General features: G+C 49.8%; 1 protein-coding gene across 4 annotated transcripts in view; it reads right to left on the reverse strand.

Annotated features, from left to right (window-relative positions):
- map3k13 (mitogen-activated protein kinase kinase kinase 13) overlaps positions 1-17,954 on the reverse strand; it is a 208,635-nt gene that overhangs the window by 98,464 nt on the left and 92,217 nt on the right. The gene's annotated exons all lie outside the window — the stretch shown is intronic.

Genomic DNA, 17,954 nt, shown 5'->3' on the forward strand with positions numbered 1-17,954 from the left:
GCCAAATTAAGGAGCCCGACACCCATCAGGGTTAATAGGCTGCCTAAAGTGAAAGTTTCAGGTCAATGACTTGACATAATATTAACCTGAAGTGTTAACTTCTGTTTTTCTCTCTCCATAGATGATGCTTAACCAGCTGACCATTTGCAGCATTTTCTGAGTAACCTTTTTTAAGGTGAAAGGTGGAAGATATAGGAGGGATATCAGAGGTAGGTTCTTTACCCAGAGAGTAGTGGGGGCATGGAATGCACTGCCTGTGGAAGTAGTTGAGTCGGAAACATTGGGGACCTTCAAGCAGCTATTGGATAGGTACATGGATTACGGGAAAATGATATAGTGTAGATTTATTTGTTCTTAAGGGCAGCACGGCAGCATTGTGGATAGCACAATTGCTTCACAGATCCATGGTCCCAGGTTCGATTCCGGCTTGGGTCATTGTCTGTGCGGAGTCTGCACGTCCTCCCCGTGTCTGCATGGGTTTCCTCCGGGTGCTCCGGTTTCCTCCCACAGTCCAAAGATGTGCGGGTTAGGTGAATTGGCCAATGATAAATTGCCCTTAATGTCCAAATTGCCCTTGGTGTTGGGTGGAGGTGTTGAGTTTGGGTAGGGTGCTCTTTCCAAGAGCTGGTGCAGACTCGGGGGGCCGAATGGCCTCCTTCTGCACTGTAAATTCAATGATAATCTATGATTAATCTAGGACAAAGGTTCGGCACAACATCGTGGGCCGAAGGGCCTGTTCTGTGCTGTATTTTCTATGTTCTATGTTCTTAATAGAATTGCATGGGCCAGTGCACAACAGCAGAAGAGGTGAGAGAAAGAGAGAGATACAGAGAAAGAGAGCGATACAAAGAGAAATAGGAAGAGCTTTACAGAGAGATAGAAACAGAGGAATATAGAGAGACACAGATAGCGAGGCAGAGACAGTGACCGGGAGAGGGAGAGAAACAGCGATACTGAGAGAAATAGATATAGAGAGATTCTGAAATAGAGAGAGATACAAAGAGAAACAGGAGAAATACAATGAAAGATACATATAGAGGAATCGAGAGACACAGGGCACGATTCTCCCAATAAATTTAAAAGTTAGTTTGTGGCGGGTTTTTCAGGGAGTTTCCCACCAGCTCTGCTGGCGAGTTCCCCACTGCTATTCAATGACATTTTGTCACTTTTGTGTGCCCTGGGGAGTTTCTCACTGGTTTAGAATTTTTTTTAGCATTGGGGAGTTGAACTCCGAGATTGGGCCCTCATTTTGAAAGGGTGCCCTGATCTCTATGTGAGCTAGTGGGTCCCCCACCCCCGCCACCCATGACATGGCCGGAGAATCGCACCCACAAACAGTGAGACAGAGACTGTCATGATAGGGAGATATTAGGAATTTGTCCGTCAATGGAAGGTTAGTTGTATATCAATGGCATAGCTGTATTCTTTTGTATGAGCGGGAGTGGGCAGTCAGCTAAATTAACAATATTGGATTCAAGTCTGGCCACCTCAAGAGAGAACCTTTGGTTGAGGGGCTGAGCAGAACTTAGATGGAGAGCGAGAGAGACATGAATGCTGTTTTGAACATTTGCATGTAGAAGACTGTGGAAATCGACCAGAGAGGTCATGAAAGTTGTCACCGAGGCAGGCTTCGGAAAAGGATTCTGAACAAATATCCCTAACATAAGAAAAATTGCTCTGTAAATGCAAGTATTGCCTTTGCATGTTTGTGTAAGTGGAACAAGAGCTAAATGTTTAATTGGAGTGCTGTTTCATGGGAACTGGTGTGTTAGGTTTAAAAAACTGCATGTCATCTGTCAGCTGAAGTAAAAGTTTAAATATGATTTCCTTTTCTTTTGTTTCAATTAAGTTTGTTTATAAAATAACCAAGCTCTATTTCTTATATTATCACTCCTGGGACGAATTAAACCTTAAAAACGTTATGGCATCTTGTCCAGTCTCTTAGCCACTGTTGAGAGCTAACCAGGCATCTGCAACAGGGAGAGAGCTCAGTGATACAGAGAAAGGTAGGTACGGGAGGGGATTTTACAGAGCCATGGTCGGGTGGTCATGGTAAGTGTATGGTGGCATTGCCAAGCTAGTAGGAGCACTGCCTGAGTGCCAGGGTGTAAATCCCATTATGTCCGCTAACTCTAGGGCATCACAAGACTTCCGGGTGCGGCGATGACCAGCTGAGTCGCACGTTTCGGCAGCTCCCGGTGAAACGGACTTTTGGGCTCTTGATAGGAGCCCCAACGGCAATTTTGACGGCTAAAAACACTGCGGTAAACCAGAAGGGAATCCCCCCTGGATACGGATGAAAAAAAGGAGGAGAAAGTGGCCGGATTGCAGTGGATCCTTCAGAACAGCGGCAAGGAAGGCAAGCAAAAACCAAGATGGCGTCGGAAGGTGGCAGTTTAACATGGGGCCCTGAACAACAAGAGTTCTTGAAATGCTGTGTGGAAGAGCTCAAAAAGGAAATGAAGAAAGAGCTGTTGGCCCCGATACTACAGGCGATCGAAGGGCTAAAGGAGGAACAAAAGACCCAGGAGAGGGAGCTTCGGGTCGTGAAGGCAAAGGCAGCCGAGAATGAGGACGACATACAGGGCCTGGTGGTGAAGACGGAGATGCATGAGGCACATCAGAAACGATGTGTGGAAAGGTTGGAGGCACTGGAGAACAACGCAAGGAGGAACAACTTGAGGATTCTTGGTCTTCCTGAAGGTGCGGAGGGAGCGGACGTCGGGGCATATGTGAGCACGATGCTGCACTCGTTAATGGGAGCAGAGGCCCCGGCGGGTCCGTTGGAGGTGGAGGGAGCATACCGAGTGATGGCGCGAGGACCGAGAACAGGAGAAATTCCCAGAGCCATAGTGGTGAGATTCCTCCATTTTAAGGATAGAGAAATGGTCCTTAGATGGGCAAAGAAAACTCGGAGCAGTAAATGGGAGAACGCGGTGATCCGCGTTTACCAAGACTGGAGTGCGGAGATGGCGAGAAGGAGGACGAGCTTTAATCGGGCCAAGGCGGTGCTTCATAAAAAGAAGATAACATTTGGAATGCTGCAACCGGCAAGACTGTGGGTCACATATCGAGGGAGGCACCACTACTTTGAGACGGCGGATGAAGCGTGGACTTTTATTGTGGAAGAAAAACTGGGATGAGCGGGTTATTAAAAAGAACGTTTGAACAAAGTGGTGGGGCGAATGTGGGGGGCGAAGAGGGGGGTTAAAAAGGGGGGAAAGAGGAGTTTTATGTACTAATCCTGCGATGTGGTAACTTTTCTCTCTTCCACAGGTGGTGATGGGGGAGGAGGGGAGGTGGAGGAGATGGGGCATTGGCCATTGGGGGCGGGGCCAAGGGAGAAGCGCGGGCTTGGTTCCCGCGCTATGATAATCATGGCGGGAATAGAGAAGCAGGAAGGAGGGGGCGTCGCACGGTGCGAGCCGAGGTCACGGGAGGAAGCCGAGGTCGGCCAGAGTTTGCTAACTTCTGGGAGCAACATGGGGGGAGTAATTACGCTAGCGGGGGATCTAGCGGGGGGGTGGGAGGGGGGAATTACTGGGTTGCTGCTGCTGGGGAGAGGGGGGAGCTGGCATGGGAGGGGATGGGCGGGGGGGGCACCGCCTGGGGGAGATACAGCTGCGTGGGAACCGGGTGAGGAGCTGGAAAAAGGGGATGGCTAATCGACAAGGGGGGGGGTAGGAAGCCCCCCAACCCGGCTGATCACGTGGAACGTGAGAGGGCTGAACGGGCCGATAAAGAGGGCATGGGTACTCGCACACCTTAAGAAACTTAAGGCAGATGTGGTTATGTTACAGGAAACGCACCTGAAACTGATAGACCAGGTTAGGCTACGCAAAGGATGGGTGGGACAGGTGTTCCATTCGGGGCTAGATGCGAAAAACAGGGGGGTGGCTATATTAGTGGGGAAGCGGGTAATGTTCGAGGCAAAGACTATAGTGGCGGATAACGGGGGCAGATACGTGATGGTGAGTGGCAAACTACAGGGGGAGACGGTGGTTTTGGTAAACGTATATGCTCCGAACTGGGATGATGCCAATTTTATGAGGCGGATGCTAGGACGCATTCCGGACCTAGAGATGGGAAAGCTGATAATGGGGGGGGGAGATTTTAATACGGTGTTGGAACCAGGGCTGGATAGGTCGAAGTCCAGGACTGGAAGGAGGCCGGTAGCAGCCAAGGTACTTAAAGATTTTATGGAGCAGATGGGAGGTGTAGACCCGTGGAGATTTAGCAGACCTAGGAGTAAGGAGTTCTCGTTTTTCTCCTATGTCCATAAAGTCTACTCGCGAATAGACTTTTTTGTGCTGGGAAGGGCGTTGATCCCGAAGGTGAGGGGAACGGAGTATACGGCTATAGCCATTTCGGATCACGCTCCACACTGGGTAGACTTGGAGATAGGGGAGGAAACAGGAGGGTGCCCACCCTGGAGAATGGACATGGGACTAATGGCAGATGAGGGGGTGTGTCTAAGGGCGAGGGGGTGCATTGAAAAGTACTTGGAACTCAATGATAATGGGGAGGTCCAGGTGGGAGTGGTCTGGGAGGCGCTGAAGGCGGTGGTTAGAAGGGAGCTGATATCAATAAGGGCACATAAAGGGAAGCAGGAGAGTAAGGAACGGGAGCGGTTGCTGCAAGAACTTTTGAGGGTGGACAGACAATATGCGGAAGCACTGGAGGAGGGACTGTACAGGGAAAGGCAAAGGCTACATGTAGAATTTGACTTGCTGACTACGGGCACTGCAGAGGCACAATGGAGGAAGGCACAGGGTGTACAGTACGAATATGGGGAGAAGGCGAGCAGGTTGCTGGCACACCAATTGAGGAAAAGGGGAGCAGCGAGGGAAATAGGGGGAGTGAGGGATGAGGAAGGAGAGATGGAGCGGGGAGCGGAGAGAGTGAATGGAGTGTTCAAGACATTTTATAAAAAATTATATGAAGCTCAACCCCCGGATGGGAGGGAGAGAATGATGGGCTTTTTGGATCGGCTGGAATTTCCCAAGGTGGAAGAGCAGGAAAGGGTGGGACTGGGAGCACAGATCGAGGTAGAAGAAGTGGTGAAAGGAATTAGGAGCATGCAGGCAGGAAAGGCCCCGGGACCGGATGGATTCCCAGTCGAATTCTATAGAAAATATGTGGACTTGCTCGCCCCGGTATTGACGAGGACCTTTAATGAGGCAAAGGAAAGGGGACAACTGCCCCCAACTATGTCTGAAGCAACGATATCGCTTCTCTTAAAGAAGGAAAAGGACCCGCTACAATGCGGGTCCTATAGACCTATTTCCCTCCTAAATGTAGATGCCAAGATCCTGGCCAAGGTAATGGCAATGAGAATAGAGGAATGTGTCCCAGGGGTGGTCCACGAGGACCAAACTGGGTTTGTGAAGGGGAGACAGCTGAACACGAATATACGGAGGCTGTTAGGGGTAATGATGATGCCCCCACCAGAGGGGGAAACGGAGATAGTAGTGGCGATGGATGCCGAGAAAGCATTTGATAGAGTGGAGTGGGATTATTTGTGGGAGGTGTTGAGGAGATTTGGTTTTGGAGAGGGGTATGTTAGATGGGTGCAGCTGTTGTATAGGGCCCCAATGGCGAGCGTGGTCACGAATGGACGGGGATCTGCATATTTTCGGCTCCATAGAGGGACAAGGCAGGGACGCCCTCTGTCCCCATTATTGTTTGCACTGGCGATTGAGCCCCTGGCGATAGCGTTGAGGGGTTCCAAGAAGTGGAGGGGAGTACTTAGAGGAGGAGAAGAACACCGGGTATCTTTGTATGCGGACGATTTGTTACTATATGTGGCAGACCCGGCGGAGGGGATGCCAGAAATAATGCGGATACTTGGGGAGTTTGGGGATTTTTCAGGGTATAAATTGAACATGGGGAAAAGTGAGTTGTTTGTGGTGCATCCAAGGGAGCAGAGTAGAGAAATAGAGGACCTACCGTTGAGGAAGGTAACAAGGGACTTTCGTTACCTGGGGATCCTGATAGCCAAGAATTGGGGCACATTGCATAGGTTAAATTTAACGCGGTTGGTGGAACAAATGGAGGAGGATTTCAAGAGATGGGATATGGTATCCCTGTCACTGGCAGGGAGGGTGCAGGCGGTTAAGATGGTGGTCCTCCCGAGATTCCTCTTTGTGTTTCAGTGCCTCCCGGTGGTGATCACGAAGGCTTTTTTTAAAAGGATTGAAAAGAGCATCATGGGTTTTGTGTGGGCCGGGAAGACCCCGAGAGTGAGGAAGGGATTCTTACAGCGTAGCAGGGATAGGAGGGGGCTGGCACTACCGAGCCTAAGTGAGTATTATTGGGCCGCTAATATTTCAATGGTGAGTAAGTGGATGGGAGAGGAGGAGGGAGCGGTGTGGAAGAGATTAGAGAGGGCGTCCTGTAGGGGGACTAGCCTACAGGCTATGGTGACAGCCCCATTGCCGTTCTCACCGAGGAACTACACCACAAGCCCGGTGGTGGTGGCTACACTGAAAATTTGGGGACAGTGGAGACGGCATAGGGGAAAGACTGGAGCCTTGGGGGGGTCCCCGATAAGAAACAACCATAGGTTTGCCCCAGGGGGAATGGATGGGGGATATGGAATGTGGCAAAGAGCAGGAATAATGCAACTGAAAGATCTGTTTGTGGATGGGAAGTTCGCGAGTCTGGGAGCGCTGACCGAGAAATATGGATTGCCCCAAGGGAATGCATTCAGGTATATGCAACTGAGGGCTTTTGCGAGGCAACAGGTGAGGGAATTCCCGCAGCTCTCGACACAAGAGGTGCAGGACAGAGTGATCTCAAAGACATGGGTGGGGGATGGTAAGGTGTCAGATATATATAGGGAAATGAGGGACGAAGGGGAGACTATGGTAGATGAACTAAAAGGGAAATGGGAAGAAGAGCTGGGGGAGGAGATCGAGGAGGGGCTGTGGGCAGATGCCCTAAGCAGGGTAAACTCGTCGTCCTTGTGTGTCAGGCTAAGCCTGATTCAGTTTAAGGTATTACACAGGGCGCATATGACTGGAGCACGGCTCAGTAAATTTTTTGGGGTGGAGGATAGGTGTGCGAGGTGCTCGAGAAGCCCAGCGAATCATACCCATATGTTTTGGTCATGCCCGGCACTACAGGGGTTTTGGATGGGGGTGACAAAGGTGCTTTCAAAAGTAGTGGGGGTCCGGGTCGAACCAAGCTGGGGGTTGGCTATATTTGGGGTTGCACAAGAGCCGGGAGTGCAGGAGGCGAGAGAGGCCGATGTCTTGGCCTTTGCGTCCCTAGTAGCCCGGCGCAGGATATTGCTAATGTGGAAAGAAGCCAAGCCCCCAGGGGTGGAGACCTGGATAAATGACATGGCAGGGTTTATAAAGTTAGAGCCGATTAAGTTCGTTCTAAGGGGGTCGGCTCAAGGGTTCACCAGGCGGTGGCAACCGTTCGTCGAATACCTCGCAGAAAGATAGATGGAATGGAAAAAAGAAGGCAGCAGCAGCAGCCCAGGATGGGGGGAGGGCGGGGGGGGGGGGGGGGGGGGGAGGGGGGGGGGAGGAGGAACCAGAAGGACTCTCAGGGTTGTTAATATATACTGTATAATATGTATAGGTCGTTGCGACAGATAATTATATATTGGACTGTTAAATTATATTTTTGGAGAGTGTTACTTGTGATAAGGCAGTTGCCAATTAGGGTTAGTTTTCATTTTTGTTATTTATTATTTATTCATTTTCTGTTTATAAAATAGGTCATTGTTATTTGTGTTGTTATAATATTGTGTAAAGGATGCACAATGTACTGTGTTGTTTGAACAAAAATTTTCAATAAAATATTTTATAAAAAAAAACTCTAGGGCATCACAGGCGACATGTGGTGCAGTGGTTAGCACTGGGAATGCGGCGCTGAGGACCCGGGTTCGAATCCCGGCCCTGGGTCATTGTCCGTGTGGAATTTGCACATTCTCCCCATGTCTGCGTGGGTATCACCCCCACAACCCAAAGATGTGCAGGCTAGGTGGATTGGCCACGTTAAATTGCCCCTGAATTGGAAAAGAAAAATAATTGGCTACTCTAAATTTAGTTTTTAAAACTCTAGGGCATCACGGTGGCACAGTGGTTAGCACTGCCATCCCACAGCGCCAAGGACCCAGGTTCGATCCCGGCCCCTCCACCGTATCCCTGTAACTCAGTAACCCCACCTAAGCTTTTGGACACTAAGGGCAATTTAGCATGGCCAATCCACCTAACCTGCACATCTTTGGACTGTGGGAGGAAACCGGAGCACCCGGAGGAAACCCACGCAGACACGGGGAGAACATGCAGACTCCGCACAGACAGTAACCCAAGCCGGGAATCGAAGCTGGGACCCTGGAGCTGTGAAGCAACCGTGCTAACCACTGTGCTACCATGCTCACCAATAGGAGTGATGTGGAGATGCTGGCGTTGGACTGGGGTGAGCACAGTACGAAGTCTTACAACACCAGGTTAAAGTCCAACAGGTTTGTTTCGATGTCACTAGCTTTCGGAGCGCTGCTCCTTCCTCAGGTGAATGAAGAGGTCTGTTCCAGAAACACATATATAGACAAATTCAAAGATGCCAGACAATGTTTGGAATGCGAGCATTAGCAGGTGATTAAATCTTTACAGATCCAGAGATGGGGTAACCCCAGGTTAAAGAGGTGTGAATTGTACCAAGCCAGGACAGTTGGTAGGATTTCGCAGGACAGATGGTGGGGGATGAATGTAATGTGACATGAATCCCAGGTCCCGGTTGAGGCCGCACTCATGTGTGCAGAACTTGGCTATAAGTTTCTGCTCGGCGATTCTGCGTTGTCGCGGGTCCTGAAGGCCGCCTTGGAGAACGCTTACCCGGAGATCAGAGGCTGAATGCCCTTGACTGCTGAAGTGTTCCCCGACTGGAAGGGAACATTCCTGCCTGGTGATTGTTGCGCGATGTCCGTTCATTCGTTGTCGCAGCGTCTGCATGGTCTCGCCAATGTACCACGCTTCGGGACATCCTTTCCTGCAGCGTATGAGGTAGACAACGTTGGCCAAGTCGCACGAGTATGTACCGCGTACCTGGTGGGTGGTGTTCTCACGTGTAATAGTGGTATCCATGTCAATGATCTGGCACGTCTTGCAGAGATTACCATGACAGGGTTGTGTGGTGTCGTGGTCACTGTTCTGATGACTGGGTAGTTTGCTGCAAACAATGGTTCGTTTGAGGTTGCGCGGTTGTTTGAAGGCAAGTAGTGGGGGTGTGGGGATGACCTTGGCAAGATGTTCATCGTCATCAATGACATGTTGAAGGCTGTGAAGAAGATGACGTAGTTTCTCCGCTCCAGGGAAGTACTGGACGACGAAGGGTATTCTGTCGGTTGTGTCCCATGTTTGTCTTCTGAGGAGGTCGGTCCGGTTTTTCGCTGTGGCACGTTGGAACTGTCGATCGATGAGTCGAGTGCCATATCCCTTTCGTACGAGGGCATCTTTCAACGTCTGTAGATGTCTGTTACGCTCCTCCTCGTCTGAGCAGATCCTGTGTATACGGAGCGCTTGTCCATAGGGGATGGCTTCTTTAATGTGTTTAGGGTGGAAGCTGGAGAAGTGGAGCATCATGAGGTTATCCGTGGGTTTGCGGTAAAGTGAAGTGCTGAGGTGACCGTCCTTGATGGAGACGAGTGTGTCCAAGAATGTTCTTCATTCAGACGCACGGAACAGCCATGGGGACCAAATTCACACCCCAATATGCCAACATCTTCATGCACAAGTTTGAACAGGACCTACTCACCGCACAGGACCTTCAACCGATGTTATACACCAGATAAATCGATGACATTCTTTTCCTTTGGACCCACGGCGAAGAATCACTGAAACGACTACACAATGACATTAATAAGTTCCATCCAACCATCAGACTCACCATGGACTACTCTCCAAAATCAGTTGCATTCTTGGACACACTCGTCTCCATCAAGGACGGTCACCTCAGCACTTCGCTTTACCGCAAACCCACGGATAACCTCATGATGCTCCACTTCTCCAGCTTCCACCCTAAACACATTAAAGAAGCCATCCCCTATGGACAAGCGCTCCGTATACACAGGATCTGCTCAGACGAGGAGGAGCGTAACAGACATCTACAGACGTTGAAAGATGCCCTCGTACGAACGGGATATGGCACTCGACTTATCGATCGACAGTTCCAATGTGCCACAGCGAAAAACCGGACCGACCTCCTCAGAAGACAAACATGGGACACAACCGACAGAATACCCTTCGTCGTCCAGTACTTCCCCGGAGCGGAGAAACTACGTCATCTTCTTCACAGCCTTCAACACGTCATTGATGACGATGAACATCTTGCCAAGGTCATCCCCACACCCCCACTACTTGCCTTCAAACAACCGCGCAACCTCAAACGAACCATTGTTTGCAGCAAACTACCCAGTCTTCAGAACAGTGACCACGCCACCACACAACCCTGTCATGGTAATCTCTGCAAGACGTGCCAGATCATCGACATGGATACCACTATTACACGTGAGAACACCACCCACCAGGTACGCAGTACATACTCGTGCGACTCGGCCAACGTTGTCTACCTCATACGCTGCAGGAAAGGATGTCCCGAAGCGTGGTACATTGGCGAGACCATGCAGACGCTGCGACAACGAATGAACGGACATCGCGCAACAATCACCAGGCAGGAATGTTCCCTTCCAGTCGGGGAACACTTCAGCAGTCAAGGGCATTCAGCCTCTGATCTCCGGGTAAGCGTTCTCCAAGGCGGCCTTCAGGACCTGCGACAACGCAGAATCGCCGAGCAGAAACTTATAGCCAAGTTCCGCACACATGAGTGCGGCCTCAACCGGGACCTGGGATTCATGTCACATTACATTCATCCCCCACCATCTGTCCTGCGAAATCCTACCAACTGTCCTGGCTTGGTACAATTCACACCTCTTTAACCTGGGGTTACCCCATCTCTGGATCTGTAAAGATTTAATCACCTGCTAATGCTCGCATTCCAAACATTGTCTGGCATCTTTGAATTTGTCGATATATGTGTTTCTGGAACAGACCTCTTCATTCACCTGAGGAAGGAGCAGCTCTCCGAAAGCTAGTGACATCGAAACAAACCTGTTGGACTTTAACCTGGTGTTGTAAGACTTCGTACTGTGCTCACCAATAGGAGAGTAATGAAAACCAGAGATGTATCAGAGGCCAGCTAATGTAGGTCACTGAGCACAGGAGTGATGGATAAACAAGGTGAGACACAAGTTCAGGTACAGGTAGCATAGTTTTGGATGAGCTCATATTTATGGACGGTGGAAAGATTGGAGGCCAGTCTGGTGCATGTTGGAATAGTCAAGTCTACAGTACCAAAGGCATTGGATGAGGGTTTCAGCAGCAAATGATGGAGGAAGCGGAGTGAACAGGTTATGTAATCCAGGTGGAAATAGGTGGTCCTGCTGGTGGACAGGATGTGTCTTAAAGCTCATCTTAGGGTCAATGAGAGCCAAAGGATTCAGCCTCTGACAATGTCCAGGGAGAGGGATGCAGTCAGTGGATAGGGCACGGGTACTGAAGACAACGGGCGGGATGCTCCACCCTGCTGCACCTCATTTCTGCCTCACCACGCCGGCGGGATGCTCCATTACGCCGGCCGGTCAATGGGGTTTCCCATTGTGGGGCAGCCCCACGCCGTCGGGAAACCCCCGGGCGCCGGCAGAATGGAGCATCCCGCCGGTGGAGAATCCTGCCCAACGGCTTTGGTCTTCTCACTAATTAGTTGGAGAACATTTCTGCTCATCCAGAACTACATTTCAGAAATTTTGCATGTCTAATTAGGGGCGGTGAGAGATTGACAAAAGTGGTGGCTTGGTAGAATGGAGTATGGTCAGTGTATATTTGGAACATGATGTACATTCAGATGATGTCACTGAGCAGCAGCATGTAAATCAGAAATAGGGGGGGTGAGGAGGGCAGGCAAGGATAAATCTGGGGTACACCAGAGGGTAACAGTGAAGGAGCAGGACGAGTAGCCATAGCAGCAGATTCTCTGGCTATAACTGGATCGGAATGGAAGCTGGTGAGGACTGGATGAAGGAGGAGAGAGGAGGATGGTGTGGTCAATCACTTCAAAGAGAAACGACATCTTCTTCGCAGCCTTCAACAAGTCATTGATGAAGACGAACATCTTGCCAAGGTCATCCCAATACCCTCACTACTTGTCTTCAAACAACCGCGCAACCTCAAACCATTGTTTGCAGCAAACTACCCAGCCTTCAGAACAGCGACCAAGACACCACACAATCCTGCCATGGCAATCTGTGCAAGACATGTCAGATCATCGACATGGGTACCACCATTACACGTGAGAACACCACCCACCAGGTACGCGGTACATACTCGTGCGACTCAGCCAACGTTGTCTACCTCATATGCTGCAGGGAAGGATGCCCTGAAGCGTGGTACATTGGCGAGACCATGCAGACGCTGCGACAACGGATGAACGGACAACGCGCAACAATTGGCAGGCAGGAATGTTCCCTTCCAGTCAGGGAGCACTTCAGCAGTCAAGGGCATTCAGCCTCTGATCTTCGGGTGAGAGTTCTCCAAGGCGGCCTTCAGGACGTGCGACAATGCAGAATCGCCGAGCAGAAACTTATAGTTTCTAGTTCCGCACACATGAGTATGGCCTCAACCGGGACCTTGGATTCATGTCGCATTACATTCACCGCCCACCATCTGGCCTGGGCTTGCGAAATCCTACCAACTGTCCTGGCTTGAGACAATTCACACCTCTTTAACCTGTGATTATCCCTCTCTCCAGTCGCACCGCCTGGACCTGTAAAGACTTAATTACCTGCAAGGACTCGCATTCAAAATATCGTCGTGCATTTTTGACTTTGTCGATGTCATAATATACACCAGTATATCATGGTGCAGACACACACTGATGGACACACAGTGGGACCAATCAACATACACAACACCACAGCCAATCACCAGTGAGAGCACACGCACTATAAAGACAGGGGGCATCAGAGTTCCCGCTCATTCGAGTAGCAGCTAGCTAGGAGCACAGAGCTCACAGCCTGCAACACAGACATTCACCATGTGCTGAGTGCATCAACTGGTTAGGACAAGGCAAAGGTCTTTAGTTAAAGCTGGTATCGTATTTACCCACAGTTCAAGTATGTTTAAATAGTTAATCTTTTAATAAAATAGTGTTGCACTACTTCAAGTGTTGGTGACCTGTATGTGATCCAGAACACCCAACACATCAGTCGATATATATGTTTCTGGAACCTACCTCTTCATTCACCTGAGGAAGGAGCAGTGCTCCGAAAGCTAGTGATTTGAAACAAACCTGTCGGACTTTAACCTGGTGTTGTAAGACGTCTTACTGTAATCACTTCAAAGACAGAGAGGAGAGCATGCAGAACAGGGAGGGAGTGTGAGAGAGAGAGAGGAAGAAAGAAAGAGTGAGAGAGAAAGAGATAAATAGAGAGAGAGAGAGAGAGAGAGAGAGAGAGAGCAAGAGGGAGAGGAATGGAAAGACAAAATTACAATTTTTAATATTGCCGTTGACACCCTCAGGAGCACTTTATAGCCATTGGAACACGATAATATATTTACTATTGTTATATAGGGAAATATAACAATTTGCAAACAATAAATTGCAGTTAATCTTCGTAAATGGTGTTGGTTGAAAGACAAATATTGGCTAAATCACCAAATGGAACTCCCTGGGCGCGATTCTCCCATGCCGCGCCGCATGGGAGAATCGCTGTTCGCGCCATGTTTTCCCGCGGAGCCGGTCGACGCTGGCAGGCGATTCTCAGAGGAGCGGAGAATCGGCTCCATTTGCTCCAGCACGTTTGGCGCGGCGCTGGTCACGGGCCACCGTCCGTGGCCGGGCCGCCGATTCTCCGGCCTTGATGGGCCGAGCGGCCGCGCGGAAACGGCAGAGTCCCGCCGGCGCCATCCACACCTGCTCGCAGCCGGCGGGAACTCTGCGCATAGGGTCGGGGAGCGGCCTGTGGGGTGGGGAAAAGTGCTCCTTCACTCCGATGGGGTCTGGCCCGCGATCGGGGCCCACCGATCGGCAGGCCGGCCTCTCCAGCCCGGCCCTATATTATTATACAGCTGGCCCCTGAACCCCCTCGCCATGTTGCTTTGGGGCCGGCACTGAGGAAGTCCCCCACGCATTCGCAGGTTGGCGCGGCCCAACTGCGCATGCGCGGGTTGGCGCTGCGCCGATTTGGCACCGGGAAGGGAGGCTGGAGTGGCGTGAACCACTCCAGTGCCGTGCTGGCCCCCTGTGGGGGCCAGAATGGGTAGTGCCCGCGCCCGTTTCGCGCCGTTTTGAAACGCGACGGCGTTCACGACGGCGCGAACACTCTGTCTCCATTCGGAGAATCGCTGTTCTTCTTCAGAATAGCACCATGGGGTCTTTTACATCTCCCACTGTACTGCACTGGAGAGAAGGAGAGAGATAGAAAGAGAGGAGAGGAAGAGAGAGGGCCAACATTCTCCCCATGTCTGCGTGGGATTCACCCCCACAACCCAAAGATGTGCAGGTTAGGTGGATTGGCCACGCTACATTGCACCTTAATTGGGAAAAAAAAAAATTGGATACTCTAAATTTATTTTAAAAAAGAGAGAGAGGGCCAGTGAGCAAAAGATGGAAAGAGAGAAAGAGACAAAAAGACAGAGCATGAGAGACAATGAAAGAGATACATAAAAAGAGAGAGTCAAATAAAGAGAGAGACAAAGAGAGAGAAAGAGAGAGAAAGAAAGAGAGAGAGAGAAAGAGAGAGAGAGAAAGGGAGAGATGGACAGACGGGCTAGCTGACCTTTGACACCTTACTCAAGTGGCCATGTTTGTGGCTGTAATAGGAAGTGGCAAATCAGTTCTACTGCTCATGTTCCCTATGTTACTGTTTATAGCTCTATTGCAGTACCTACAATTAGCCACTGTAGGGCAGTGATGTACACAGATGTACAGCAGACAGTGTTTGAGTAAGCACAGAGTATGCTACAGGGGAAGGAGATGATTGGAGTTGAAAAGCTGCATCAGAGGGGTGATTTTTGAAATGGTCCAAGAGTGACATCACAGGGGAAACAAAGGTTCATTTAGTGGGATCGGGAACAAGCTTGAGGAGCAGCTGGCCTTGGTAAGTAGACCTGGTGAGAATTTCTACTCTCCAGTCTTTAAAGTAAAAATTGGTCTTTAATTTATATGAGGTAGTATTTAAAGTATAAGATGTAACTTAAGGTTCCTATTATTTATTTAATATTCTTTAAACTAGAGGAAGAAAAGTAAAGGGAGTAATTAAGTGATGGCAGGGCAGCTCGGCCATGTGGAATACTCCTCCTGCGCAATGTGGGAATTCAGGGACACTTCAAGGGCTGGATTCTCCATCCCACCGCGCCAGATTTCTGGTTCAGCATGCCGGCAGGATGCTCCGCTTCATCGCTGGTCAATGGGGTTTCCCATTGTGGGGCAGCCCCACGCCGTCGGGAAACCCCCGGGCTGCCGGCAAAACGGAGCATCCCGACGGCGGAGAATCCAGCCCCTAGTATCCAGGGCGGCCACGTGTGCAGGAAGTGTCTTCAGCTGCAGCTACCCGAAATCCACATTTTTGATCTGGAGCATCCACAAGGCTGAGATCTTCGTGGATAGTCAGACAGTGATGTGCTCACGTTGCAGATGAAGAGTGCACAGGCAGAAATGGAGTGGATGACTTCCAGACAGAATAAAAGCACCAGGGCAGTAGTGCAGGAGTCCCCTGTATCCAACTTTCTCACTAACAGATTTTCCATTTTGGGTGCAACTGGGTGGAGATAGGTTCTCAGGGGAATGCAGCAAGAGTCAAATCTGTGAAACCATGAGCCCTTCTGTGGCTGCAGACGTGACACCAGGATGGTATGTTGCCTCCCTGGTGCCAGGGTCAAGGATGTCACGGAGTAACTGCAGGACATTCTGAAGGAAGAGGGTGAACAGCCAGAGGTTGTAGTCAATATAGTGTCACTGACATGGGTAAAAACAGGGATGAGGTCTTGGAAGCAGAATATAGGGAGCTAGGAAATAAATTAAAAGGCAGAACCTCAATGGTAGTAATCTCAGGATTATTCCCAACGCCACGTGCTAATGAAATCAGGAATAGGAAAACGCAAGATGAATGCGTAACTGGAGAAATGGCATCGAAGTGAGCAGTTTAGATACCGGAGGCATTGGGACTGATTCTGGAGAAGGTTGGTCCTGTACAGGTTCGACAGGTTGCACCCCAGAAGGTCTGTGGGGGAGGGATTTAACTAAAATGGCAGTGGGGTGGGAATCTGAGCAGGGAGATGCAAGAAAGTAATATAAAGAGAGAAATGAAAGGAAGAAAAGTAAAAAGCAAAAGTGGAAGGCGGAGGAAACAATGGTTAGCAGCAAATAGGGATGTGCAAAAATGTTTTAAAGACAAATCTAAAGGCACTATATCTGAGTGCATGGAGCATTGACAATAAGGTAGACAAATTAATAGTGCAAATATATGTAAACAGCTATGACTTGATCGCGATTACGGAGACATGGTTGCAGAGTGACCATGGCTGGGAACTGAATATTCAACGGTATTTGATATTTAGGAGGGGCAGGCAAAAAGAAAAGGAGGTGGGGAGGTGTTGTTAATTAAGGATGAAATCAGTGCACTAGTGAGAGAAGATATTGGCTCAGAATCTTTTTTTAATCCATTTACGAGATGTGGGCATTGCTGGTTAGGCCAGCGTTTATAGCCCATCCCTTTTTTAAAATAATTTAGAGTACCCAATTAATTTTTTCCAATTAAGGGGCAATTTAGCGTGTTCAATCCACCTATCCTGCACATCTTTGTGTTGTGGGGCCGAAAGCCACGCAAACACAGGGAGAATGTGCAAACTCCCCACGGACAGCGACCCAGAGCCGGGATCGAACCTGGGACCTCGGCGCCGTGAGGCAGCAGTGCTAACCACTGCACCACCGTGCAGCCCTATTGCCCATCCCAAATTGCCCTTCAAAGATTGTGGTGAGTTGCCTTCTTGAACGGCGGCAGTCCTTGAGGTGTAGATACACCCACTGTGCTGTTAGGGAGGGAGTGCCAGAATTTTGTCTCAGCAACAGCGAAGGAACGGTGATATATTTCCAAATCAGGGTGGTGAGTGACTTGGAGGGGAACCTCCAGGTGGTGGGGTTCCCAGGTATCTGCTGCTCTTTTCCTTCTAGATGGTAGTGGTCGTGGGTTAGGAAGGTGTTGTCTAAAGGAACCTTGGTGAGCTACTGCAGTACATCTTGTAGATGGTACGCACGGCTGCCACTGTTCATCGGTGGTGGTGGGTTTGAATGTTTGTGGAAGAGGGAGCAATCAAGCTGGCTGCTTTTTCCTGGATGGTGTTGAGCTTCTTGAGTGTTGTTGGAGCTGCACTCATACAGGTAGCTGAAGAACATTACATTACCCTCCTGACTTGTGTCTTGTAGATGGTGGACAGGCTATGGGGGGTCAGGAGATGTGTTACTCGCCATAGGATTTCTAGCCTTTGACCTGCCCTGGTAGCCACAGTATTAATGTGGCTAGTCCAGTTCAGTTTCTGATCCATGGTAACCTCCAGGATATTGATTGTAGGGGATTCAGCGATGGTAATGCCATTGAATGTCAAGGGGCGATGGTTAGACCTGCTCTTGTAGGGGATGGTCATTGCCTGGCACTTGTGTGGCGCGAATGTAACTTGCCACTTGTCAGCCCAAGCCTGATATTGTCCAGGTCTTGCTGCATTTGGACATGGACTGTTTCATTATCTCAGCAGTCATGAACGATGTTGAACATTTTCTTATAAATTTAGAGTATCCAATTATTTTCTTCCAATTAAGGGGCAATTTAGCATGGCCAATCCACCTACCCTGCACATCTTTGGGTTGTGGTGGTGAAACCCACACAGACA

The sequence above is a fragment of the Scyliorhinus torazame genome, chromosome 2, assembly GCF_047496885.1.
Source record: "Scyliorhinus torazame isolate Kashiwa2021f chromosome 2, sScyTor2.1, whole genome shotgun sequence".
NCBI classification, from domain to species: domain Eukaryota; kingdom Metazoa; phylum Chordata; class Chondrichthyes; order Carcharhiniformes; family Scyliorhinidae; genus Scyliorhinus; species Scyliorhinus torazame.